The 25,734-nt window shown below is 44.3% G+C and overlaps 1 pseudogene; it reads left to right on the top strand.

Annotated features, from left to right (window-relative positions):
* Positions 1-23,569, top strand: part of LOC120849534 — a 77,653-nt pseudogene extending 54,084 nt beyond the window's left edge.
* Positions 23,570-25,734: the final 2,165 nt, after the last annotated feature.

The following is a 25,734-nucleotide window of genomic DNA, read 5'->3' as shown; positions in this document are numbered from 1 at the left end:
CGGGCAGAGAGTCAAGAGGTTCAACGAGTCAGAAGGTTCAATAACGGACCTTTTGACTCGCCAAACACGAGTCAAGAGATCCAATGTGGGTCAAGAGGTCCAACGAGTCAAAAGATCCAACGAGTCAGAAGGTCCAATAATGGATCTTTTGACGCGTTGGATCTTTTGACTCGTTGGACCTCTTGACTCGGAATCGTCCCCGAGGCCACTGTATCCTCTTCTCTCATCTCCCTATTTTTTGTCTTTGTCATTAGACGCGGGATCCCATCCTGCTTCAGTGCAGTGACCGTCGCTCCCCTCCTTGTCACCCGAAAGCCGCCATTCATCGCACTTTTGCCTGTCTTGCTTTTCCTGCTCTTCTTCAAAGCCCTTTCCCCCTTCCCCGGTGATCGGGCAGAGAGTCAAGAGGTTCAACGAGTCAGAAGGTTCAATAACGGATCTTTTGACTCGCCAAACACGAGTCAAGAGATCCAATGTGGGTCAAGAGGTCCAACGAGTCAAGAGATCCAACGAGTCCAAAGATCCACGGCGAGTCAAGAGGTCCAACGAGTCAAAAGATCCAACGAGTCAGAAGGTCCAATAATGGATCTTTTGACGCGTTGGATCTTTTGACTCGTTGGACCTCTTGACTCGGAATCGTCCCCGAGGCCACTGTATCCTCTTCTCTCATCTCCCTATTTTTTGTCTTTGTCATTAGACGCGGGATCCCATCCTGCTTCAGTGCAGTGACCGTCACTCCCCTCCTTGTCACCCGAAAGCCGCCATTCATCGTACTTTTGCCTTTCTTGCTTTTCCTGCTCTTCTTCAAAGCCCTTTCCCCCTTCCCCGGTGATCGGGCAGAGAGTCAAGAGGTTCAACGAGTCAGAAGGTCCAATAACGGACCTTTTGACTCGCCAAACACGAGTCAAGAGATCCAATGTGGGTCAAGAGGTCCAACGAGTCAAAAGATCCAACGAGTCAGAAGGTCCAATAATGGATCTTTTGACGCGTTGGATCTTTTGACTCCTTGGACCTCTTGACTCGGAATCGGGGGGGGGGGGGGGGGGGGGGCTACGACGCTTTCCCCTTCTTTCTTCGGAAGCGCGAGAAGTCTGCTTTCTTTGTAACTCCGCTTTTATTAATATATAATAGCGTCAGATTTGCATATGCACAACGACTTCTTCCAGAACATACGGACATCGCAGTAACGTACGTGGTTCGAAATTGACCTTTGCTTCTTCATCCGGAGACAATCTTAACGGGATTAGCCAGCTCATCCATAGTAACCCTGAGACGTAGGAAAAAAAAAAAAAAAAGACGGACAGTACAACGGAAAGACTTCGTTGTACTGTCCGTTTTTTTTTTTTTCGTTTCTGGTTTTCCTCCGTGTCAGGGTTTCTATGGATATCATTAACCAGCTCGCTTGTGTTTTTTACCTTTCTTCATTAGCCAGCTCGCCTATCCAACGAAACGGTTATAAGCAAGATATTCTTGAGAAATGGGAATTGCAACAATCTCAACGAAATGATTGATAAGATCAATAAAGTTAAAACGAAGCTATGTTCTAAAATGTTTGTACATTGCCATTAAAAAAAAAAACTGCGCGAAGGTATACATTCGTGTTTTGCCTGACTTACATAAGTTGTGACATTGTTTTCTTCGGGAGAACTCCAGAATTGCACCCAGAAAGCTCTAACATTTTTTCCACGCGAAATAAATGTTCTTCAGTCACGAAGTGGCTGCCATTTTTTAACAATCAAAGCAGCGAAAGTCCGTGACAATTTTTTTTTCATTGGTCACGTCGCACGCAGATAAAAACCGATGCATTCTGGAGTATTCGTCTGCTAGCGGAGACTCCGAGCTCGTCAGGGGCGCTTCAATCACTTTTCGCCCGCTCTCCGTGGGAGTTGCCAGTATTGGCTTCGACGGTGTTTGCTCCTACTTGGAATGCAATATTTGAGAAGTGATCCTTTAATATTGTTTAGAAGACATTAGATTGTCGGGGAGTGACGAAGGTCATGTATTGTTTTTCAATTGCCAACATCATCCTCTACATCACCACCATTAGCTACGGAGAGTGTTGGCAAGTTGTAACTCCTCATTCCGAGCGCGTTAAGAAAGAAAATGGCGCATAGGTAGAGCATCCGGCTTTGAACCCAGAGAGTCTAGATTCGATTATTGTATATTGGATTAATTCCGAGCTCGTACTTTGGATCCACGCCAAACCGGATTTGCCGACGTAACCTGCCGTGGACGTCTATCTGGCAGAAGTGTTATTATGACCTCTAAGGCGTTCGACGCATTAAACGGCATCACCCATGACTTGCTACTCCTACTCCTCGCAGACGTCGTCCACGGTAACGTTCTGCCTGTACCACCTGGCGCGGAATTCCAAGGCCCAGGATCGGGCACGGCAGGAGGTCTTCGACGTGGTCGGGAGCGAGTCCCGAACTCTGGAGCCCGGGCACCTGAATCAGCTGCCCTTCCTCAAGGCCTGCGTCAAAGAGTCGCTGCGGTGAGGTTGCGAGTATCCCTGAGACGCGCGGGGAATGTCCCTGGTTGACGCGATGAAGAGTCAAAAAATAAGCCCAGAAACCAAACTCCGTTGCCCCGCGGCTCCCACAAAACGTCCCTAGCTCAAAGGCGAAGCTACAACTTTGTCACTAGGTTTTTTTGCGGGTGTGTTCCTTCCCCGTTTGTTCTCGTCTCTTTGTGCGCGAATTTTAACAATGTTTTGTGCTGGCGATGCGCCTAGCCTCACGCTATGTTTGTTGCAGGTTGAAATAAGCGGGCTCTGCGTGAGGGCCTTGTCTCACTTTTTTTAACGTGCAAAAGGCGCAGTCTGTTCTGTGCGATTTACAGCGCAAATGAATAATGGGGCGCTGCCTTGATGTTGTATTGTAAATTGGGAGTTTGGTTGTCACATACAGTGAAAGGAGTCTTCTGCTTCGCTCCTGGGATGTCCCTGTAAAGGCGCCACACGGGTCAGCATTGCATCTACCAGCACTCGGGAAAGGTGGGGAGGGGGGGGGGGGGCGGAGGGGGGGGGGGAGGGGCAGGGCATGGCCAACAACATGGTCTTGCACTTGGAGCCCGCATATATTTTTTTTATTGTAACACATTGAAATCTACGAGAAACACCGTACCTCGTAGATTTCAAATCTATTACCCTTAGAAGCGATGCTGTTTGGACATCGTGATCGTTTATACAACAAATAGGTCGGTCCACGCGTAAAATTTGGCGAGACTGGTTTAACGACTAAAATTCACAAGATGGCGTATTTGCTGCTTGCGTGGGGTCTTTAGGGCGCATCGCGCGGTTAAACGACCACGAGTGCAACCTCGTATCTCGGAGCTAGAAGGGCACACTTGTCCCCGGCTTTCAAGGCGTTCTATCGGACTGCACATTTCCCCCGAGGATGCTCGCAATTGCAGGCGCTGAAACACGGAGCTTGTCCTTTTCCTGATGGCGCTCTTGTGCCCTGCAGCCTCAACCCAACCCTCTCCGGCGTGTTCCGAAAACTCGACCACGACGTCACCTTGTCCGGATACCTGGTGCCCGCGGGGGTGAGTTCTTCCCTTTCGCCTGCGGGTTGCTGGCGCCGACGCACGCTTCCAGACAGTGCGGACAACGGGTTCCCTTGTCTCAATGGACCTTCTGTCCGACAATAACCTTTCGTCGGGACTCAGCTGGAGAATAGAGTTGTCTGCTTAGTTTAGATATCTTGATGCTGGAGAAAAAAGAAAAGACGTACGTAACCCTTTTAGGCGGCAGCTTTGAAGATACGGCGATTCGCGCAGCCCCATTTGGCCCGCCCTTGTTCGACTTGAAAGCCTCTGACTATCGACATATCTGTTTAGTACACTCTTTCATCTTCACTTTTTTGCTTTTTTACACTGGTACGTCGACGGTGGCGCTGACTGGAGCGTTCCAAGCTAGCAGCCCTTACAAAAACAGGCCTCAGCATTCTTTTTTAAATTTTTTAGGCTTCTTATTGTCTTCCCGCGGGATCCTACTGAATTCTTTGATAAACGCGTTTGGTTTTAATTATTGTAAAACAAATCTAAATAAAAAATTAATGAATATTTTGTAGACTTATTTATACCAAAATTAAAATTAGTAGTAATGACGTTTTTTGTAGGTTATTTCAAAAACAATAAAAAAAACACGAATAATGTTTTTGTTTAAATGACTTGTATAAAAAATTAAGACGAAACATTAATATTGACATTATTTTTATATTATTTTATAAAAAAATTGGAAGAGAGTTTTGAAAAACACACTTTTTTTGCTCACATTTTTTGAAAATATTGAAAGGGAATTAAAAGACATTTTCTATAGATTTTTTTGTGATTAAACAACTGTAAGAGTTCTAAAAGCGTCTGTAAGTTCCTTTGTACTTCTTTTTCTTTTAATCTAGGATTCTTTCTTTTTTTTAGAATAAGAGGACAAAGGCAAATTAAGAAGGATATTTTTTGTTCTTTTTTCTGTTTCTATTTAATGAAACATGTTGGTAACACAACACTCCTAACAGACGTTGAGAAATTGCTTCAACTTGACATTATTCTATAGGAAAATTCTTTTTTTTTATGGCAGTGTATAGCGTAACGCTATACACTGCCACTGTGCAACGTAACAAAAATAAAATTAAGTTAAATTAAATAACATAAACGTTCGCTGTGCCTAGCGTTACGTCCGGACAAACCGCTAAAACCACGGTTAACCTAACCCCCTTTCTTCCTCGCCCGCAAACACCGAAAAGCGAGGACATTTCTTCAAGGCGACGTTTTCGTGGATGTTATTTTAGCGACTGCGCCGAATGATTATTACTTGTACCAATGCCTTTTAGTAGGAGATTGAGTCTACGATCTTGGAAACATTGTTTTTTTCTTTTTCACACTCCTGAGAAGAAGATCGGACATTTGGAATATTAATGAGTGCTGAGGTGGTCACCGGCCCAATAAGTATACCTTCAATATTTAGACTGTAAAAGGCTCTGGAGCAGCTATCGGGAATGTGGCTCTGGTGTTTGAGTTCGTTTTTAATGTGTATTTGTGGGATGTGCATATGTATAAATACCACAGGGACACTATTTCCTAACAAAATGCATTATATAAAAAATCAAGTGTTTATTTAACGTTATTCTGCTGTTACTTCAAAAAGAATTAATCAAAATTCGTGTTAAAAAGAATTCCAGAGATTTAAGTGGCCAATTTTAATTATTAATTAAGCAGGTTGTCGAAATAAACTCTAAGAAACCTAAGAAAAGTAAAAAGATGAAAGCCGTTTACAACTTCCTGTAACGCTGAATTAAAGCGCAGCTTTTGAGGAGGAGTAGGGAAGGGTACTGAGGGGGGGTCATGTGACCTCGGGGGAGGGAGGGGGCAGTCACGTGACCCCCAAGGTCGCGCGACCCGCCAAAGAAATTTTTCCGCTAGATTTAGCAAGGAAATGTTTCCGCTAGATTTAGCGGGGAAACTTTTCCGCTAGATTTAGCGGGGAAATCTTTCTGCTAAATTTAGCGGGGAATTTTTTCCGCTAAGTTTAGAGGGGAAGTTTTTCCCCTAAATTTAGCGGGGAAATTTTTGTGCTAGATATAACGAGGAAATTTTTTCGCTAAATTTAGCAGGAAAATTTACCCATAATCCAACGCGCGGTTACGCCGACGGCGACCCAGCTCAAGCCGGAAACGGGCGCCTAAGAGCTGCGCTCTAAAAAGTTTCAATACGATTCCAGAAAAATTTTCGCCAAAAGTTCAAAAGAATTTAACTACAAATTTCTTAAAGAAAGCGGCCTTCCTATACTTGGTTTTAACTTGAATCTGAGCGTAGTCAAAGGCTAAACGCCACGCAGACAGATACACACAGATAAAAAGGAACTGTCACGGTGTCCTTTGCGCATTAAATTGGATGAGATGTATAGACTGTGCTCAAAGAAAGACATTGAAAGCCCTGACGTTGTGTTTTCGAAGTCACTTACTTGATGACATGCTCAGGCAGCACGTCGGCACTGATCCAGCGTCGGGGGAATATTGCTCACAACAATGGCCCAGTTTCATGTTTGCACCACGACCCAGTATTGTGCCAATATCGGTTCCCGATCGTTCTAAAAATGGACCAGAATCGGCGATATCATTCGAGTTCTGGGCAGAGGTGGGCGAATGTTGGTTAACATGGCCGCGGCCTCTGCGGTGTCAGCGGACTTAGGCCAGGCTAACGTAACTATAGAACTAACCCATCAGTTAGGAAACTGCCTTAGAGCCTGCTCTGATAAAGTGACACTAATCCGTACTCGAGACCCGAGCTAATAGCGATCGCATCGCCACCATTTCTCTCCATTTTGTCTTTAATCGGCCATTTTGGCTCCGAAACAGATGCGGTAGAAGGGGATTCAAGAATGCCACCTCCGACTCCCAAGCGGACGCGCCGCGAGTTACTGCCGAAGTTGGATGCACCCAAGTTGGGGCGCGCTACCTGAAATCACCGTTGAGACTTGGTTGTATAAAAACAATATTGATTATGCCGCAAACTTTGTAAACTAAAGGTTGCAGGAAGCATCACGCGCCCCCCGTTTTGTACTAGTCTCCAAGAAAAGTTACTACAAAAAGTTTTTTTTCCCGTTTGTACCGAAAAACCCAGTTCCAGCCGCTGATCGCCCGGCCCGCCCTCGGCGCGGCCCGTGGCAACAGCGGCGGCCGCCGCGATTGGCCGGCGCGATTGACCGTGATTCAGTATCGTTTTAGAAACGGTCAAGAATTCCTAATACCGGCCGATATAGCCGGTTCAGACCCGACAAAACACCGGAAAACGGCGGAGGATACTGTCTATTAGCGTGGCGTTGGCCGACCCAAGTGATGTTCCGCCGACATCGGCCAAATCACGGTAATACTGGCCCGATCTTCACAGTCCATCGCCGATATTGTGAATATAGACCCTGTTGCTAAATTTGTAATTTATGCAGACGACACTAGTATATTTATTACCTCTTTAAATAGTGATGAAATTGCGGATGATGTTAATTTTACTTTGTCAAGGTTGGCGGCGTGGGCAAAGGAAAATGGACTAAGTATTAACACTGCAAAGACAAAGGCTATTTTCTTTCGTCCAAAAAATAAACAAATTTTTATGCCAAGGCCTATAGTATTTAGTTCAAGTCCAATAGAGATCGTGGAAAATTTTAAAACACTAGGTGTCTTCTTTTCTGAAAATATGTCACGGGATAGCCATGTAAATTATTTGATTTCCAAATTGTCACGTGTTGTTGGTTTAACGTATCGCCACAGCCGATCTCTACCAGTTCACGTGAAATTAATTATGTACAATGCTTTGTTTTACTCACTCCTCAGTTATTGTAGCCTTGTCTGGGGCACAACAACGGCATCCAACCTGAACAAAATTTATCTGCTTCAAAAAAAAATGTTAAGAGCCATCTTCAACGAGCCTTATGACTCTCACACTGAAAATATGTTTAGAAATCTGCAAATATTAAAAATTCATAAGCTATCTGATTATAGACTTCTACTCACCATTAAGAATGAAATTAAAAAGGAAAGTGTTCTTTTAAACGAGATAGTTAGATTAGAAAAAAATAATACGGTTTACTTGACCCGCCATAATGAATATTGGAAGGTTCCCACATGCAGGTCAAATTATGGGCAGCAAATGCTTCGGTGTTTAATTCCAAAACTTCTAAACAACTTTGAAAAGGAAAATGGAAATATAGAAACCATATCTACTAAAGAATTGCGTAATATATTTTTACATATTTAAGTGTTCTGTGTCTTGTTTCTGTTATCTCATTTGATAATGTATAATTTTCTGTATTAATTTTTTCTTTTTTTTTTTTATTGCACAAAAACTGTTTGTTCACTGGCTGCCGATGGGGCTGAGGGCCAGTCAAGCTTCTTGTTGAAGCTTTTTCCCTTTCGCTCCACCATTTCTTTAAATGGAAATAAAGATTATTATTTATTATTATTATTATATCGGCAGTATCAGAATGATATTGGCCCGATTTTTTTTATCCGACGCCAATATTGGCGCAATACTGTGTACTGCCTGGGTGGGCTTCTGGCGTCCACTGCATTCCTCTTTTCTCCTCCTCGCTTATAACACGACTTTAATATTAATATTATCATTATTGTTATTTTGCTCTTTTTCACTCGCGTGTCGACGGTAGTGCCGCTGTGATCGGCCTAAATAGCATAGGATTAGGGTTCCGTGTTTTTGGATAAATCAGAAAAAAAAATGCTCAAAACGCTCGCCGGCAGTATTTTTGTCAATTCGGATTTATCCGAACAGCTCCAAATTTTGAGATCACGAATACTTAATAACAAGCAAAAACGCTTTTTTTTTTAAGACATTTTATGAGAGAACAAAATCTGAGGTCCTCAGGAGACGCGACATTATTTTCCTTGGAAATCTTGGAGTACTCACAAAAGCGGGTTTAGCTTTTACCTCGTCAAGGTTCGTTTAGGACAACGGGTCGTGGTATTTCTGGATCACGACGAAAGCCATTGTTTAAGACTCCAGTTTGGAGCATACTATTTGTGTGCTTTTTATGCCCATGTCCCACTAGAGCGACAGACAGAAACAAACGACAGCGACAAGCCTCAAACCCATGCAGCATGCTGGCGATGGTACCTTTGGCAGGCGTGTAGTCGTTCGGTGCTCGTGAAGTAAGCACGAGCGATTGCGAGCCTGTCAAAAATACCCTCGCGTGCATGATGCTCGTGTTTGAGCATAGCTTCCTTTACTCTACAAAGTCACTCAAATCGCGAAAGACTCTGGTTTGAGGCTTGTCGCTGTCGTTTGTTTCTGGCTGTCCCTGTAGTGGGACACGGGCATTAGAGAAAGTAGGGGTGGTGTTCTATGAACGCATAGCCTCTTGTCGCAGCGATAGCTATGAACCCGAAAAGTTTAGTGGAAAGAGGGACAGAGCTTGCATGCTCCAACGACTACGTCGAGGAGTTTAATTTTCTCGAAGTATTGACTGTTACCGAGGCAACAATTATTTTTCAATATTTGTCGTGGGATAGATAATATTGCCGCGCGAAGGAAAGAGCAAGAAACGCTAGGTTATGAAATCCTAGAAGATTCGCGTTTACTTTTACTCAGGCTGTAACTTTTATCATTTCGTGTTAGTTTTTTGTTCTCGAAAGTGCCTGTTTATTTTCACCCCGAACGCTCAATGCTCGAACCTTCTGGAGCGAATTTTCACGTTGCCGACGCAGACTAGATATGGAGCTGCCGGTGACCTTGTCGAGTCGGTCTCGCTCTCGCTTGCTGTTACTCCGGCAAATCGCCGCCCGCTTTTCTGCTGCCTCGACGCTCCTTCTTTATTTTGTTTGGCACAAGGTCGCCGAATAAACCTTTATTTTCAGTTTACATTTGTCGAGCATTTTTCTATTGGTGACAATATAGCCAATGACAAAGCGTCAATGCCATTTTCAGCTGCAGAAATATCATGCGGTACATCTGAGTTTTGATGAATTCAGTTTATGTTTGTGTCCGGACGTTTTTATATTTTTTTTATTTAAAATAATTGAGAACACTAACGTTCAGATTTTGACGCGCGTGTTTGAACAGATGTAACAGTAAGAAAGCACAAAACGAGCAGGAGGAAAGCTTGTACATGTCTGGTTTTCGTCCTCCTGCTGGTTTTGTGCTTTCTTACTGTTACTAACATTAAACTCCAAATTTCAGAGACTTAGGAGTCTAACAATAATAAACTTCAATAAACCCCGACTTTTATGGAGAAAATGAACTAAAAAAATCACCCTCCGAATTTCACGAACAAAATCTCCGAAAACTGAACACCCAGCATGTATCCACGAAAGCGCGCGCGCGCTCTGCGTCGTCAGTTATCATATCATCTGCTTTTGCACGGCCACCTTGAAACAGCGCTTGCGTTATGGGAAACAATTACACGCGCCTACACGAAAAATGTGTCTGAAGGCTCAAGAAGCTTTCTGGTGTTCAGACCTGAGTGTAAGCTGTACGCTTCGCAAACACAGAGCGATAAACGTGTTCTGCCCCAAACCCGGCGCTCCGCAAGGCCGCTACCCCGCAAGCGCTTGAGGTTTATTTGGTGTACGTGACTCTGTCTCTGTCAATGAAGAGGTACAAAGAAAGGGTCAGAGTAAGAAAGAAAAAAAACAACAAAGACGATACTCTTCTGTACTTAATCACTCTAGCGGATGACCTTCTACAAAGGGTGGCATTACCTTTCCTATAGAGGGACTCACTTCCGGCTTCTTACGACAGAGTGCCTTAAAACCTCTCAAAACCTCTTACGAGGAGAGAGCACGAGAGAGCCTAGCCTGAAGATAGGGTCCACTTCAAACCATTGGGAGCGTTTGCAATTTAATGACGAACGCCTCCTGCGGACATCAGCCACAAGTGCACATGCGCGGAGCGTTTTCGCGTGGCGAGCCCATATTTGGCGCCAGTGCGTTCCCTCGTCGCAAGAGATTTTAAGCGGTTTCGAGGCACGCGGTCCTCAGAAGTCGCGAGTTTGTAAGCGGGCCTTTAGGAAGACCCCCGATCACGACGCGACTCTCGGAACATTTGGTGGCTCTCGTCGTTCCCCGCGAAACCGACCAATCCATCGAGCCGTGCGATGTCGGACGATGGCGACGCGGTGTATCGATCTCTCGCAGACTCCGCTGTTCACCGAGAACTACGTGGCCAGCCGGCTGGAGGAGAACTTCACCCGCGCCGACGAGTTCCTGCCGGAGCGCTGGCTGAAGCGGGACGACCAAGGCCGCCAGGAGTGAATGCTACACCCGTTCGCCTCCCTTCCCTTCATCTTCGGGGCGCGCATGTGCCTCGGCAGGCGGTTGGCCGAGCTCGAGATCTGGATCCTGCTCGTCAAGGTGAGCCGCGCGGGCCGAGTTAAGGTCGAGCAGACAACTCCTGCGCTTGGCGACATCGTTAGTGGGGTCGAACCATGCGGTTGGATGGCTGCATATACGGTGGTTGAACCCTTTAAAGCGCAGTGTCTAGTGGCGTTCCATGGGACGAGCATCGCGTTACAGGACAGCATGAGGAGAGAAAACAAAGTCACACCCCAAGCAGCGCAGATTTGGCCAATCATTGGCGATGGTACTTTTGCCATTGGCCAAGCAGAGGTCAGGCATCGTCCAATGACTGGCCCTGCTCACTCCATTGGCCAATGACCACTGGCCACTAGCCATCTGTCAACCATTGGCCGATGAATGGCCACTCTTTAGCCATTGGCCAAAGGACCATCGCCAGCCATTGGTCAATGCTTGGCCGATATCCGTGCTGCTTGGGACGGTTGCCGTGCCGCTCTAAATTATTCGTGGTCATTAATATACTGACGATCGCCGCTGTTAAAGTCTCAGGTGTTTTAACAAAATGGTATTTTCTTTATTTGAAGTGTCTTTTTCCTTATTTATTCCGCGTCTTTCTGTCACCGGCTGTACATGGCTGTGTTGTGCCATCTGAGAAAATGTTCTTCTTTTGCGTTTGAACACAAAATATGTTATACGGCTCGCACCTAACGATATCCAATTAAGTATCAGCAACGGAAGTCAACAGGTTGACTTCGAACTTAACCCCAAAGCATGCACGTTTCTTCATTGATTGGACACCAGTGGCAGCCGAACCTCTTTCTCGAGGACCTCCGTGTTACTTCAACGCCACCTAGAGGGAAGTTCGTGGCGCTTGGAGGCGTGACGTTACCAACGGCAGAAGGAGGAGCCAATCCTAGAAGTTGGACTTTTCTTTCGGGTTGTCCTCCTTTTTTGGGGGGGGACTTCTTTCTTTCTGGACAGTCGGCCTGTTTGAGCGTATATATATATATATATATAACCGCACGGATGTTCAATCGTTCCCTTTCGGGCGTCATTCCTTGTGTTTGCGAGATTCGCGTGTCTAGAAAGACACGTCGAGACGCGTTTAGAAGAGACTATGCATCAAAGTTAGCGGCGCGCAGAAGCACGACGATGACGTCTTCGCTTACATAACGCGCTGTCGGCTTCCGAAAGTGCTTTTCGCTATGCAGCGTTTGTGGCTTTCTTCCATTAATGACACGTGTGCGTGTTTGTCTGTAACTTTTTTATTTTTATGCGACGGTTTCTGCTTTTTTTTTTTTTTCTTTTTCTTTTGGCTGGGGCTCGAGTTACTTCACAAAGTGTCAAGCGATGTCGAGAGGCATCAATCGGCCGTTGTCTGAGGTGGTAGTACCAGTCAATGTCTACGTTGCTCGGGGAAAAAAATTATACATTACAATATGACCATTACACTTACTCTTACTTAGCAAATATTCAATTAGATTACTCGATTACTTGGGAAGGAAAGTTAATTGGCCGTTACTTGAAGTACAGCCGTTACTTTTCCGATTACTTCAGAATTTTAAAAATGACAGATTTTTCTGCCCGTTTAAAGACGGGGGCTTTCGTACTCTCGATTATTTAATTAGAATCACCGAATTATGAACCGCTTATCTTCTTCATCCCCCAATATTTGTACAAACTTCTTCTGTCAAAGAGTTGGTTCGATAATTTCTTGGTAGAAAACTTGTAAAAACAAAGGGCATCCTTAGAAAAAGGTAGAGAGAATAGCAACGGACACAACTAATTTCAGTACACCAAAGGTAACCAAATTATTCTTGCAATATGTTCATAACAAATGTATTGAAATGATTACAAAGTGACTCCAAATGTAATCGGTTACAAGTAAATTGATTACTTGTAATGATTTCCGTACGGGTCTGGGTAGTATCCAAATTTACTTGTGGCGCTGGCTTGACTGCGTGGATTCCTTTAAGAGGTGAGCTATTTTCATGCCATTCGCTTTTCGTATCGGGCGCTAGGCGAGCGCAATGGTGCAATTAATAGCGTAGGTTTCAAACTAAACTCCCGCGTCCGTTTTTTTTTAATTCTTGTTTTTTTTATTGAGGTTTTTGTTTTTTGCCGGAGCTACCAGCTTAGGAAGGGTGTGCTGGTGTCCAGTTGATGTTTTTGTTGTGGTTCAAGATAGTCATATGTCAAACAAATCCTGCAATTTGACAAGTGATACAAATGATTAGCGTTCATATTCATACATAGAATATTAATGTACGTATCAACTCTTCCAAACTTATTTCCCCAGTCGTTTTTATTCCCTCCATTAGAGTAAGTTTTATGCAAACACGTACGTAACGCGTTACTAGAGACGAGTTACTTCTACGTAGTTACTTTTTTGGTAACAAGTAACCTTTTAAGTTACCTTATTAACAAAAGGAACGAGTGAACTACTTAGTTACCTTGAAGGCCAAGTAACGAGTAACGGTATTTCGTTCCTTTTGAGGAGTTACGTGCAGAACACCGTTTAAACAGTCTCGTTTTAATTCCAACCTGAGTATGCATCTATCGCGACAAAGGCAGATGGGCCACTCGAAAAACAATAAAACAGTATGACAATATGTCAGTGTTTATTGCTGAACACCGCAGTATGACATTAGAGCCTAGGAGTGTCCTTCACCCTTCTAAAAGGTTGAGCCTTTTAGTTAATTGTGTACAGACAAATGTCAACCCAGAGGCTGCCAACACGGCAAGGAACAGAACCCATTGTCAACCAATTGGAACTCTAGAGGCAGACAGGACAAACCAGAGAGGGGAAACACAAATTCACCAGTTCTTCCTAAGCAGAACACTGCCGTCTCTTTAAACGCGTCAGTAGAACGACTCCGGCGTTCCCAGAGATGTATTCTCAAGGAAGCGGGGAACATAACTGATGAAGACATCGAGGCCAAGCTACCGCTTACGTGCAAAGACTACCGAAAAGAAAACAATAAAGTATAAAACAAAAGCTGTTATGTATTTGGTCAATAAAATGACTACTCTTTACTTTTGAGGTAAAATTTGTTCTACGGTTAGGTAACGAGCAACGTATCTGGATACTTTTTGGGGGTAACCTGCACCTGTCTGCTTTCTTGTTGTTTGATTTAGGAAGGCAGACAAATTTCTCAACTGTACGGTATTGAATTTGTAGGCAATCCTTTCTGTGAGAGTTTGGTTCCGTATGCATTACAATGTTACTATAAACTGTATTGTCATGTGGTATCATTCCGTGGAACGTCTTTTTGTGATAATTATTGGTTATAAAACATCCCTCTTGCCGAGCAATGTGCCATTGGGAGCGAGGGAGCGATAGAGACATTGGCTTAAAGGCAAATTTATCTTTTCCGGCATCGTTGTGCACGTATTGTTCTCACACTGCGCTTCAATTTCCTGAGCCCTGATAATTTGCCTTTCCACACTTCTCTAGCTTAATTACTGTGTACAGCTATCATTCTGAAAAACAAAACATCTATGATAAACCCGAGACAGAGGAAGAATAAAAAAAAAGTTTTGTCCGTTTTTTTTTTATTTCTCTGTTTTGCTTTGTTGTGCTTATCATTCACCAGCGGAAAATAGCGCTAAATTAAACTCAAACTGAAAGTACGCGCACACCGGAAGAAAGATTACTCACATCGCGCTTACAGTTAGCTAGTTACCGCGAAGTGATTTTTGTTCCCAGTGTGTGTGTGTGTATTTAAAGTGGGAAGAAGTTTATTTTTGCGCTTTTCCCTACATGATGAATACCAAACTCGCCCAAACATTCACCCTCAGAAGATTCAGCTGCAGGCCTGCGTTTTTTTTTTTGTTTTTATAGGATATGACTGCGTTAACAAAAAGGATCGAAATACACCTGAGCACTTCTTATGAGTTGTGAATGCGAAAGCACGCGCGCCGATTTTCGCTCCTTTCTTTTTGTCTGCGGCGTACAACGCGGTGGCCTGGGGCGTGGAACGGTGGAGCCGCACTCTAAAAATTGTTTGTGAGTGTGCTTTCCCGCACAACACTCGGAGAGCCAATCACCGCAACTTACGGAGGCAGCTCAGCGAATGACAATGCCGAAACATAAGTTAAGAGCGAAAAACGCAGTCTGAGTTGTGACATTAAACAATGCAAAACGTCACGCTTGCATTGCTTAATGTGACAACTCAGACTGCGTTTTTCGGTCTAAACATATGTTTCGGTATTGTCACTCGCTGAGCTGCCTCCGTAAGTTGCGGTGATTAGACAGTTTTAGTATAGCGTTGCTGGATCTTACGTACGCAATACGCAATAGTATAGCGTACGCTAAAAATGACCTGCTCGGACCGAATTTAGTTGCGCGTTACATTTTCGAGTGAACACCGCGCAGGATCTTGGTTAAATTTGCTAGAGCTGTAGAATTTCGCGTGCTTATAGCGCACCCATGCTCCGCGTCAATTTTGGAAAGTTATTAACCCTCCTTCTAGTCCTGGCATAGTACTTAGAGACACCCATGGAGAGGATGTGCCAAGGGAAGTGTGTTCTTTTTTTGTTAAATGATGTGTTTGTTGGAACTTTTTCATGCACGGTAACCTCAGGCTGTCCGGTATTTAGAACATATGATTTTTGCCCATGCTTCCTGTTATCATAGACTGCGAAGGTATATCTAACACTGTTGAAAACTTTAAAACCGATACGACAGCAGGCATTGATAATATTAATGCTAAGTTTTTGAAAAACACTAATACGTACTCGTGCGTTATCTTATGTAAATTATTTTCGCGATCACTTGAACAAGGAGAATTACCAAAGGTTTGGAAGGTGGGGAAGCTGCTCCCTCTCCACAAAGGGGGCGATAAGCATAACCCTTTAAACTTTCGTACCATGTCTTTAACGAGCCTTTCTTGTAAAATCCTTAAGCACACCATTTACACTAACATTTTCAATTTTCTAGACACAAACTCCTTTTTTAACTCAGCGCAACATAGATTTAAAAGGTTTTATTCATGTGAAACTCAACTCCTAACCTTTACTCATGACCTTCACGTAACACTTGACCAAGGTTCCAGGACTGACTGCATATTTCTTGACTTCTCAAAAGCTTTCGACAAGGTTCCTCACGCGCTGCTTCTTCATAAACTCCGTAAACTTAACATAGATTTTAATATAATCGCTTGGATAGAATCGTTTCTATCAGACCGTTACCAATTTGTTCACGTTAATGGAACTAATTCTTCAACCTCACGTGTCAAGTCCAGTGTCCCACAAGGTTCCGTATTAGGTCCACTTTTATTACTTATACATATTAACGATATTCCCACGCATGTATCCTCTTCAATTAGCTTATTTGCTGATGACTGTGTAATTTGTAAGGAAATCATTAACGACTCTGACATATGTGCTCTTCAGACCGATATTAACAACGTCACCCGCTGGTGCGATAATTGGCTTATGGAACTTAACACCTTTAGATGTAAATTCATGAAAGTGTCCCGTCAAAATAACACTTGTGCCTCCTACTGTAGTAGTAACTCCACCTTGCTTTCTATGTCAACCTATAAATATCTCGGTGTTCATATAACTCACGATCTCTCCTGGAACATCTATGTCGAATAGATCACTAACAATGCTAATCGATTATTTTTTATCTCAGAAGAAACATCTCCCTTGCCCCTGTTTCACTTAAACTTCTCCTATATAAAACTTTAGTGCGCACCAAATTACTTGAGTATGCAGGCTCTATCTGGAACCCTGGCGTATCCCTAGCATCATTCATTGAATCCATTCAAAATTGCTCCTCACGTTTTATACTTTCTAACTATCACCGTACAGCCAGCGTCACCTCCATGAACGCGTCTCTATCTTTGCCCAACCTCTGCTTTCGTGGAGAAATAGCTCGCCTCTGCTTATTTCACAAAATTTATCACTCTAACCCAGTACTTCGAACCTCATTATTTTCAGAACCATCACACATATCACCGCGCACCGATCATCCACTAAAAGCAGAAATCCCCCACTGCATCACCTCCACCTTTTATGCCTCCTTCCTACCCCTGACCTCTGTTGACTAAAATCGCCTTCCCGCATCCGTAGTCTTATTTACCGACGCTGCTAATTTTAAAACCGCCATAACTATAATGATCCTAATAATGTTCCATAACGATTCTGTACCGTGTGTTTTGTTTTTTGCGTTTTGTTTTTATTGTTCGCTTTATATTTATGTATAATTCCACTCCTCTCTGTAATGCCTTCGGGCCCTGAGAGTATAATAAATGAAATAAATGAAATGAAATCAGCGCTATTCGCAAACGCCCGGCCCGACCGAATCGCCTCCGGCGGTGACATCGCGGGAGGAGCGCTGCGGCCTTGAGGCTAGGTGGTGTTGGTTACCCACGGCGACCGGCGACGGGTGAAACATCATGTGTTCAGGCATACAACGTCGTTGTGCTCCGTGAAACGAGCGTGCTCCGGGCTTCCCAGCTCAAAAAGAAACGACAGAAAAGCAAAAAAAAAAAAAAAAAAGAAAAAATCCACGGACACTACGCACTTATGAGTTGTGAATGCGAAAGCATGAATGTCGTTCTTCCGCTCCCCTAGTTCGTCTGCGGCGTAGTGGCGTGGACGGTCACGTTTCCCCGGCCGACGGCCGAGCGCGCGTTCTCCTGAAGTGGCCGCGCCGCGCTGAGCTCGGCCGTGCACCCTCCCCGGAGCTCGCCGGAGCGGGCTGTGCGGTCAGGCCCGCACTGCCGGCGGCCGGGCCGCTGCGTGCGATGCGCCACCATGAGGAGGGCTTCTCTGGTGCCTTTTTTTTTTTTTTGCAACTACGCCGCATGAGAGCTAATGTAATCCTCGTTCCTTGATGACGCGCGCTAGCCAATGGGAGCATAATCCATCAGAAATCGGCTTCACTTCGCTAGGTGGGAAAGGGAATGGTAGATGCCGTTTGGCCAACGTTTGGCGTGGTTTCAAAGCTAATGAGGTCGGTTCGCTCCATGGGACAGTTAAGGCTCTCGCATTAAAAAATGGTGATCAGACTCCTTTGCCGCAGCGGGTTGAGTGGTTGATTCTCTCTTGCCGCCAGCTGGTACCAGGGCTCTGCTCGGTGTTGCCGTGTTTCAGTGAGTGGACACGGCAACCACGCCGTGGCTATGCCTAACCTACTTCCTACAATCACGCAGGTACTCGGTTGCCTCTGCATCATATCGGACGTACGGACGACATCAGTGACCGGCCGATTATGGAAGATTGGCGATCACTCGCCGGTCGATCAAGGCGAGTCATCACAACCGCTACACGTGGACAAGATCTACTACGCATATGCTGGGAGCACGGTGACGTCACACAACCATCAAGATTCCAGCCAGCTGCTGCATATAAAAGCAACGCCCGTGCCTGCAGACTTCAGTGGACACGGCAACCACGCCGTGGCTATGCCTAACCTACTTCCTACAATCACGCAGGTACTCGGTTGCCTCTGCATCATATCGGACGTACGGACGACATCAGTGACCGGCCGATTATGGAAGATTGGCGATCACTCGCCGGTCGATCAAGGCGAGTCATCACAACCGCTACACGTGGACAAGATCTACTACGCATATGCTGGGAGCACGGTGACGTCACACAACCATCAAGATTCCAGCCAGCTGCTGCATATAAAAGCAACGCCCGTGCCTGCAGACTTCAGTGGACACGGCAACCACGCCGTGGCTATGCCTAACCTACTTCCTACAATCACGCAGGTTGGTGATCGTAAATATGGATTTCGTAGTGACCATCTATGTATTTTAGTGTTGCCGTGTCCACAAATACTCCTGCAATGTGCAAGTGATTGTCTGTCAATGGCAAGTCTGTTGCTGAAGCTATCGGGAGATGTCGAGGAAAACCCCGGTCCAGTCACAGATGAGATACTGGCGCAAATACTTCAGACTCAAAATGACATCCTAAAAAGAATTACCGAAATCCAAGAAAAACAAAATTCCTCAGAAGCCAACTGCTTAATTGTGCAGAACAGGCTGTCGGAGATTGAGAAAAAACTGGAGTGCGTGGACGAAACCCGTAACAGACTTGCCAGGTTGGAAAGTGCTTTCACCGGTCGGGATGATGAAATGTATAATCTCTCTAGACAAGTCGACGACCTAGAAAATCGGGGGCGGAAAAATAACCTTATCATCAGAGGAATCCAGGAAGAACCACTGGAGAGCGAGGATACGCTGGCGAAAATTGTGGTTGATCATGTGTTCGGTGCCAAACTAAACGTAAAAATTGACTCCATTGAAAGAATACACAGAATAGGCAGAAAGTTTCCGCGCGGAAATCGACCGGTTATTGTTAAGCTTGCGGATTTTCGGGACAAAGTCACAATTCTGAAAAACTGTGTCAAACTAAAAGGTACCGCATACAGCATTAATGAAGATTTCTCCAAACGGATTAATGAAATTAGGAAAAATTTATGGAGTTCTGCTACCGAGGAAAAAAGACAAGGGTCGAAGGTAAAATTGATCTATGACAAATTAAAAATAAACGATACAATGTATGCGTGGGACGAAAATAGAAAGGCAAGGTACCCTGTGTCGCCGGGAGCATCCAGTCTCGGTGAGGCTAATAGTAACTGACTAAACCAGAGTGCACAAATGGACTTCAAGATAATAAACGTTAACGCTAGGAGTATTCTGAATAAAGCTACTATGGTTGAATGTGTTGTGCTAGAACACGAGCCTGACGTTGTCGTGATTACCGAGACATGGCTGCACAAAGATATTTTGGACTCTGAAGTTACGCCTCCAAATTACACTATAGTGCGAAAAGATAGAGCTGGGCGTGGAGGGGGAGTAGCACTTCTCATTAAAAATGATATAGTATTCACGGTACTAGAAGTTGTTGCTGAACTCGAAATGATATGGGTGAAGACTAAGCTGAATGGTCGTCCAGTCGTTATCGGAGCCTTTTACAGACCCCCTAATTCATCTATAGACACTATCTTGAAGTTGCGCAACTACGTGGACTTAAAACTGCATCGGGAAAAGAATGTCATATTCTTGGGAGACTTTAATTTACCCGGTATTGATTGGCAGGCACTTACTCCTGGACAGGTTGACGTTTCGATTTGTGACCAACTGCTGGAACTTGCATTTTGCTATGGTCTGACGCAGGTTGTAACGGACTATACAAGAGTAACCTTGACGACGTCGACGGTACTGGATCTAATCTTTATTTCTACCAACATGATTTCAAACATGTCTAACTGTGAAACATTCGAAGGTTTATCTGACCACAAGATGGTAATGCTGACTTTGAACATGAGAGCCGACGTTCATGCTAATCAGTCGCGAAAAATGTTTCTCAATTTTAAAGCCGCGGATGACGTGAGCATTTTGGATTGTTTGGAAAGTTCGTTTGATGATTTTAAGATGCTTTATCGGTCACGTGCTGGCACTCAGGCGCTGTGGAATTACTTCTCGGAGGTGACTGCACTTTGTATTCGGCAGTTTATACCCAAGTATGCCAAAAATACTACAAAGAAAAACCCTTGGATTACAAGGGAGGTCGTGCATGCCAAGAGAAGACTAGGCCGTGCCAGAAAGGCATACTCGCGGAACGCGGATGCTAGTAAAAAGATAAATATCCAGAACATGAGCAGGAACTTAAAACAGCTTATAGGGTCTTTAAAGGCGAATTTTCATAACGTCACGTTAAAAACCTTCCTTAGGGAGGCACCGGGTAAATTCTGGCGCTATGTAAATCCTCTGGCAAACGCCAAAAAAGATTGCAGGTGTGAAAATGATCTCAGGCGAGGTGATGACTTCAACTCATTTTTTTCGTCGGTGTTCACTCTGGATAACGGAGTTGTGCCGAGGAATGATGACATAGCTAATTATCCCCCGATGAACGATATTGAAGTAAATGAACAAGGAGTCCTAAACTTACTACTTAATATAGACATAAAGAAGAGTCCCGGGCCTGACGGAATCCCCAATGCATTTTTAAGAAGGTACTGTGAATGGGTTGCCAAATATTTAACCATTATTTTTCAATCATCACTCTCGGAGGGTTCGTTACCAACTGCATGGAAATGTGCTAAAATCATTCCTATACACAAAAGTGGTACTACTTCTGATGTAAGAAATTATCGCCCCATATCTCTTACCAGCACATGCTCCAAACTGCTCGAACATATCGTATCAAAACATCTTCTCAGTTATCTAGATAGCAATGATTTCTTTTATCATTCGCAGCACGGGTTCAGAAAGGGCCTTTCTACTACAACCCAGCTGATCGAAACCGTTCACGAGCTAGCCCAAACAATTAATCATCGCGGTCAAACTGATATAGTATTCTTAGACTTCGCCAAGGCTTTTGATAAAGTGTCTCATCAGAAGTTATTACTAAAACTGAACAATTTGTTTAAAAACACAAGCATAACACAATGGTTTCATTCTTATCTATCTTCTCGAGTGCAGTTTGTTGAAACCGGTGGTCGTACATCAAGTTTTGCTCCAGTGCTTTCTGGGGTGCCTCAAGGAAGTGTTTTGGGTCCGCTGTTATTTCTAATCTTTATAAATGACCTCCACAATGTAATTAACGTGCCAATACGATTGTTCGCAGATGACTGCGTGATATATAATGAAATAAGAACACCCGATGATCAGGCCGAATTAAATAGAAATCTACAAAATATTAACAAATGGTGTCAAGATTGGCAAATGGTTTTAAATCCAGGAAAATCAGTCTTTATGACAGTTACGAGGAAAAAACAATTTCTGAGGTACGACTACTGTATCAACGAGCATGAACTCGCAAGGGTAACTGAGCACAAGTACTTAGGCTTAACATTCACTTCAGATTTACGTTGGAATGCTCATATAGACATAGTGTCTGCAAAAGCCAATAGATCGCTATGGTACCTAAGAAGAAACTTGTCGTATGCCTCACCGGAAGTAAAAAACCTCGCTTATAAGACCCTTGTCAGGCCAGTCATAGAGTACGCCAAAATAGCATGGGATCCACATACTGTCACTAACGCATTTAAATTAGAAAAAGTCCAGCGCTTAGCTGCTAGGTTCATTTATAACAAATACCGGCGCGATCATTCTCCTACTGAGCTCTGTCAAATGGCTAACCTTCCAACCCTCGAGTCTAGGACGCATTTTGAGAGATTAAAATTTATTTTCTTAATTATTAATGAATGTGTAAAGATAAACAAAGATAATTATTTCCAAGTTTTTCAAGACGAAAAATCAAGGCACCGGCATAGTCTGTACATAAGAGAATATTCTGTGAAAAACGATTGCTTTAAATTTAGTTTTTTCCCAAGAGCCGTCAGGGAATGGAATAAACTGTCGAATGAAACGGTGACATCATCATCCATTACGACCTTCCTTCACTGCATTGAAAACGTTTTGATATGTGCGAGTAACTGAATGAGTATCGTGTGTATCGTCTTGATTACGTGCCAGCACGGGAAGTTATCTATGAAGTGTCAGCATTTTTTATGTAACCAAGCGAAATGCGAGAACTGTGTGTATTTACATCTTGTATCTTTTTGTATTTTATCGTTTGTACCTTCCACTCCTGTAATGGCCCTGTGATAGGGCTAACAGTATCAATAAATAATAAAAAAAAAAAAAATTCCGTTTTCGGCATGCTCTGTCTACTGCGCCTCCAGTGTTGGGAAGTATACATCGAGTACATTGTACGCTACTTCTAGGATGTTTAGAATACTGTTACTAGAAGTCCGAAAAAAAAGAAAGAAATCTCAAACAAAAGCTCAGAAACAATCAGTTTCCAATGTTTCTTGAACAAGTACATTCTCTGAGTGTGTACGTGTTTGTACTTTTCCCAAAGTACATTCCCGAATTTGGTCAATTTATGTTTGTATCCCAAAATTATGCTTTGTCAACTCTGAATCCCCTTTACTTTATCCAATATCGGCCGCCATTTCCGAAAATAACTGATGCACCCCCGATAACCCCTGGGGCAATGCATACAATAAGCGAAACAAAAAACACTGTATAGGGGAATTAAAGGGCATCGCGGAAGATTAAAAAATACTTGTACTTCACTTTGAAAGTACATTTTCTTTATAGTATTTTACTTCAAGTACATGGGTCCCGGCTTACTATTTACTTTACTTGAAGGACATAACCTCCCATTTTTATTTATTTTCTATTCAAATTATTTCAAAGGCTCTAAGTACTTCAAGTACTTTTCACATGTACTTTACCCAGCACTGTACGTCTCACACTTGAATAGTCCTCGAGAAAGTCACATTTGTACCGCAGCAGATGGCGCCAACCAACAAGACATCCTCAAAGCGCCCACGCGCTTACCTTGCACGATGCAGGGCCGCTTCGCCCTATCCAGTTTCCACAAGTGTACACAGGTTTTCCACACTAACATATCACATTCTGTGTTACCAATGCCTTTGCCACGCCAGTACGACAAAGGGGCGACTTCTTTGCGATATGCCTTGGGCCCGTGAATTTTTTAAACTATGAACATTGTGATTTGCTAATAAAAATTTGATAGAGTTACTTTTTGTAATCTTTTTTATCTCTTTTTTTTGTGTTCGGCGGGAGTCCCGCAAAGTCAGATCCGTCGGTGTTGAACGTTTCAGCATTTCCACTGGAACACATTGGTGTACCCCTCCTACATATGTTTTTTTTCTTCCGTAGCTGTTGCTGAAATACAGGATCGAGTACCACTACGAGGACATCGGTATGCGGAGCAAGCTAGTCAACGCACCTGACAGGCCAGCGAGGTACCGCTTCCTCGACCTGCACTGACCGCGGTTCCCCTTTCGGCAGCGATGCTTTTGCCACGGCATACGATTGCTTTAGCTTCTGCACGGTCGTCCAGAAATACAGTGGCCTCAATAAAGCCTCTACGATTTATTTGTCATGTGGGACATGCCGCATCGTGGCCTTCTTTGTAAGCGCTTTTGGGCAGCGGGAATGGGAATCGACCGACACTTCAACTTCATGACGGTGGAAGAAGAGGCTTCCACCTACCATAAGATTTAAGCACATCTGTCGAAACATTACTGAAACAGTGTATATTAGCTGCACATCAAAAGTTCACGCGTAAATCGCGCAAAAAGAAAATGAAAGATGTTTACAATTTTTTTTAATGCGAAATTAGAGCACAGCTCTTGAGGAGGAGGGGGGGAGAGTACTGCCAATAGAGTATGTCCCTCCTCCCCTTCCATACCCTCCCGTCCTCCTCTTCCCCTCCTCTTCGTCCCCTGATCCTCCTCCCCTCCTCCTTCTTTTCTCCTCCTCTTCGCGTTAAATTTCCCCGCTAAATTTTTCTATCATTTAACAAAAATAGCACCGCTAAATGTAGGAGGAAATTTAACAAAGCGTTTTCCGCTAAATTGAGGTGGAAATTAACGTCACGTTACCTACAGACCAATTCAGTTTCCCCGCTAAATTGAGTGGAAAAATTGACGTCAACTGACCTCAACACCAATTCAATTTCCCGCTAAATTTAGCGGGTAAACTGTGAGGTCCAATAATGCAACGCGCGCTGTTAGCCGACGGCAGCGCCGCCTAAGAGGTGCGCTCAGAAAAGTACGAAACAAAATATACACGAAAGTGTTCGAATTTTTAACGCAGGTATATTAACAACTAGAGATGTGTTCAGATAGACAAAAAATCACAAAACCTAGGTCTATTAAAGAATAGAGTGGGAAGAAGAATAAAGGTCTAAACATCAGTCACCGTGCATCGCTGCTTGTGTACTACACGTCCAGTGGCCTTGTAAACAGGAACCTTCCCTTTTGCGGGTTCAACAAGAAAACGGCTGAACTCCGAAAACGGTCCAGGTCACAGCACCTTCCACTTGGAGCGTAACACAAAAGTGCATTGGTTGAAACAATACAAGAGTGCGGCTTAACTCTGCTGACGGGCCAAGTCGCAACACCCGCTACTTGGAACATGACACAAAAGTGCATTCATCGAGGCCATACGAAGCAAACGTAAAAAAAGCTCCACATAAAAGGTTTAATTTTAAGGAAACAAAAAAAAATACGAAAAGATGTAAAATATACGACAACAGTGCGCGGATTCTAAACACGGCTAGATAATAGCCTAACTAAAAATTTTCGTGAAAAAAAAAATGCAACACAAAGACTAAGTTTAAAAAATAATGAAAAAGGTAGAAGAAAAAAATGAGGAGTCCTGTGTTAATACGCAGTATTGCAGCCGCCGCGAAGTAATTGGGCACCAGAGTCGCGTTCGCGCAAACACGGGGTTTTAACGGCCCAGACTCGATGGGCCGATAAACTGAGGGAGGGAGGAGGCGAGTGCGTGCGAAGACTTCAGAACGCCGAGTCCTGATTGGACGAATTAGTGGGTAGACCTAAAGCGCCTTCATCTCCACAGTGCTCATCGAACGCTTCTGGAACGCGGAACGCCGGCGACCTGCGTTCTGCTCTCACACTCGAATGCGTTCGACGAGTGCAGTGGACACAAAGGCGGCTAGCTTTAGGCCAACCCGCTAATCCTTCCAATCAGGACTCGGCGCTCTGACGTCTTCGCACGCTCTCGTCTTCTTTGGGCGGAATGGCTTCGTGCTCATGAGTCTGCACTTCATTGCTCTCCCCGTGAAGAACGGGGAGTTGCCTGAGTGTCGGCGCCAGGCCGTCTTTCACCGTCTGACAACGAGAGCGACGCTAACATTCGGCGACGCCAACACACTCGTGCGCCTGCCGCTTTGCGCTGTACTATAGCCGCCTCTATACTCTCAAAGTCTGGCAGTTCGACGACGGAGCCATAGAGCGCCCGGTCGCAGATTTGGAGCGCGAGGCTCTGGTAGCACAGGGCATCAAAAGACATTTTTCGGGAAACCTGGACGTCAGCGCACAGCGTTTGCAGCGGCGAGGACCCGAAACACACTTGTTCGCTCGGAAGTAGTGTGTTTCGGCGTCTCGCCGCAGCGGGGCGTCAGT

Source organism: Ixodes scapularis, unplaced genomic scaffold (assembly GCF_016920785.2).
Source record: "Ixodes scapularis isolate PalLabHiFi unplaced genomic scaffold, ASM1692078v2 ptg000080l_1__unscaffolded, whole genome shotgun sequence".
Classification (NCBI taxonomy): Eukaryota; Metazoa; Arthropoda; class Arachnida; order Ixodida; family Ixodidae; genus Ixodes; species Ixodes scapularis.
Note: the sequence above shows the minus strand (reverse complement) of the source record. Positions and strands in the feature narration are given on the sequence as shown.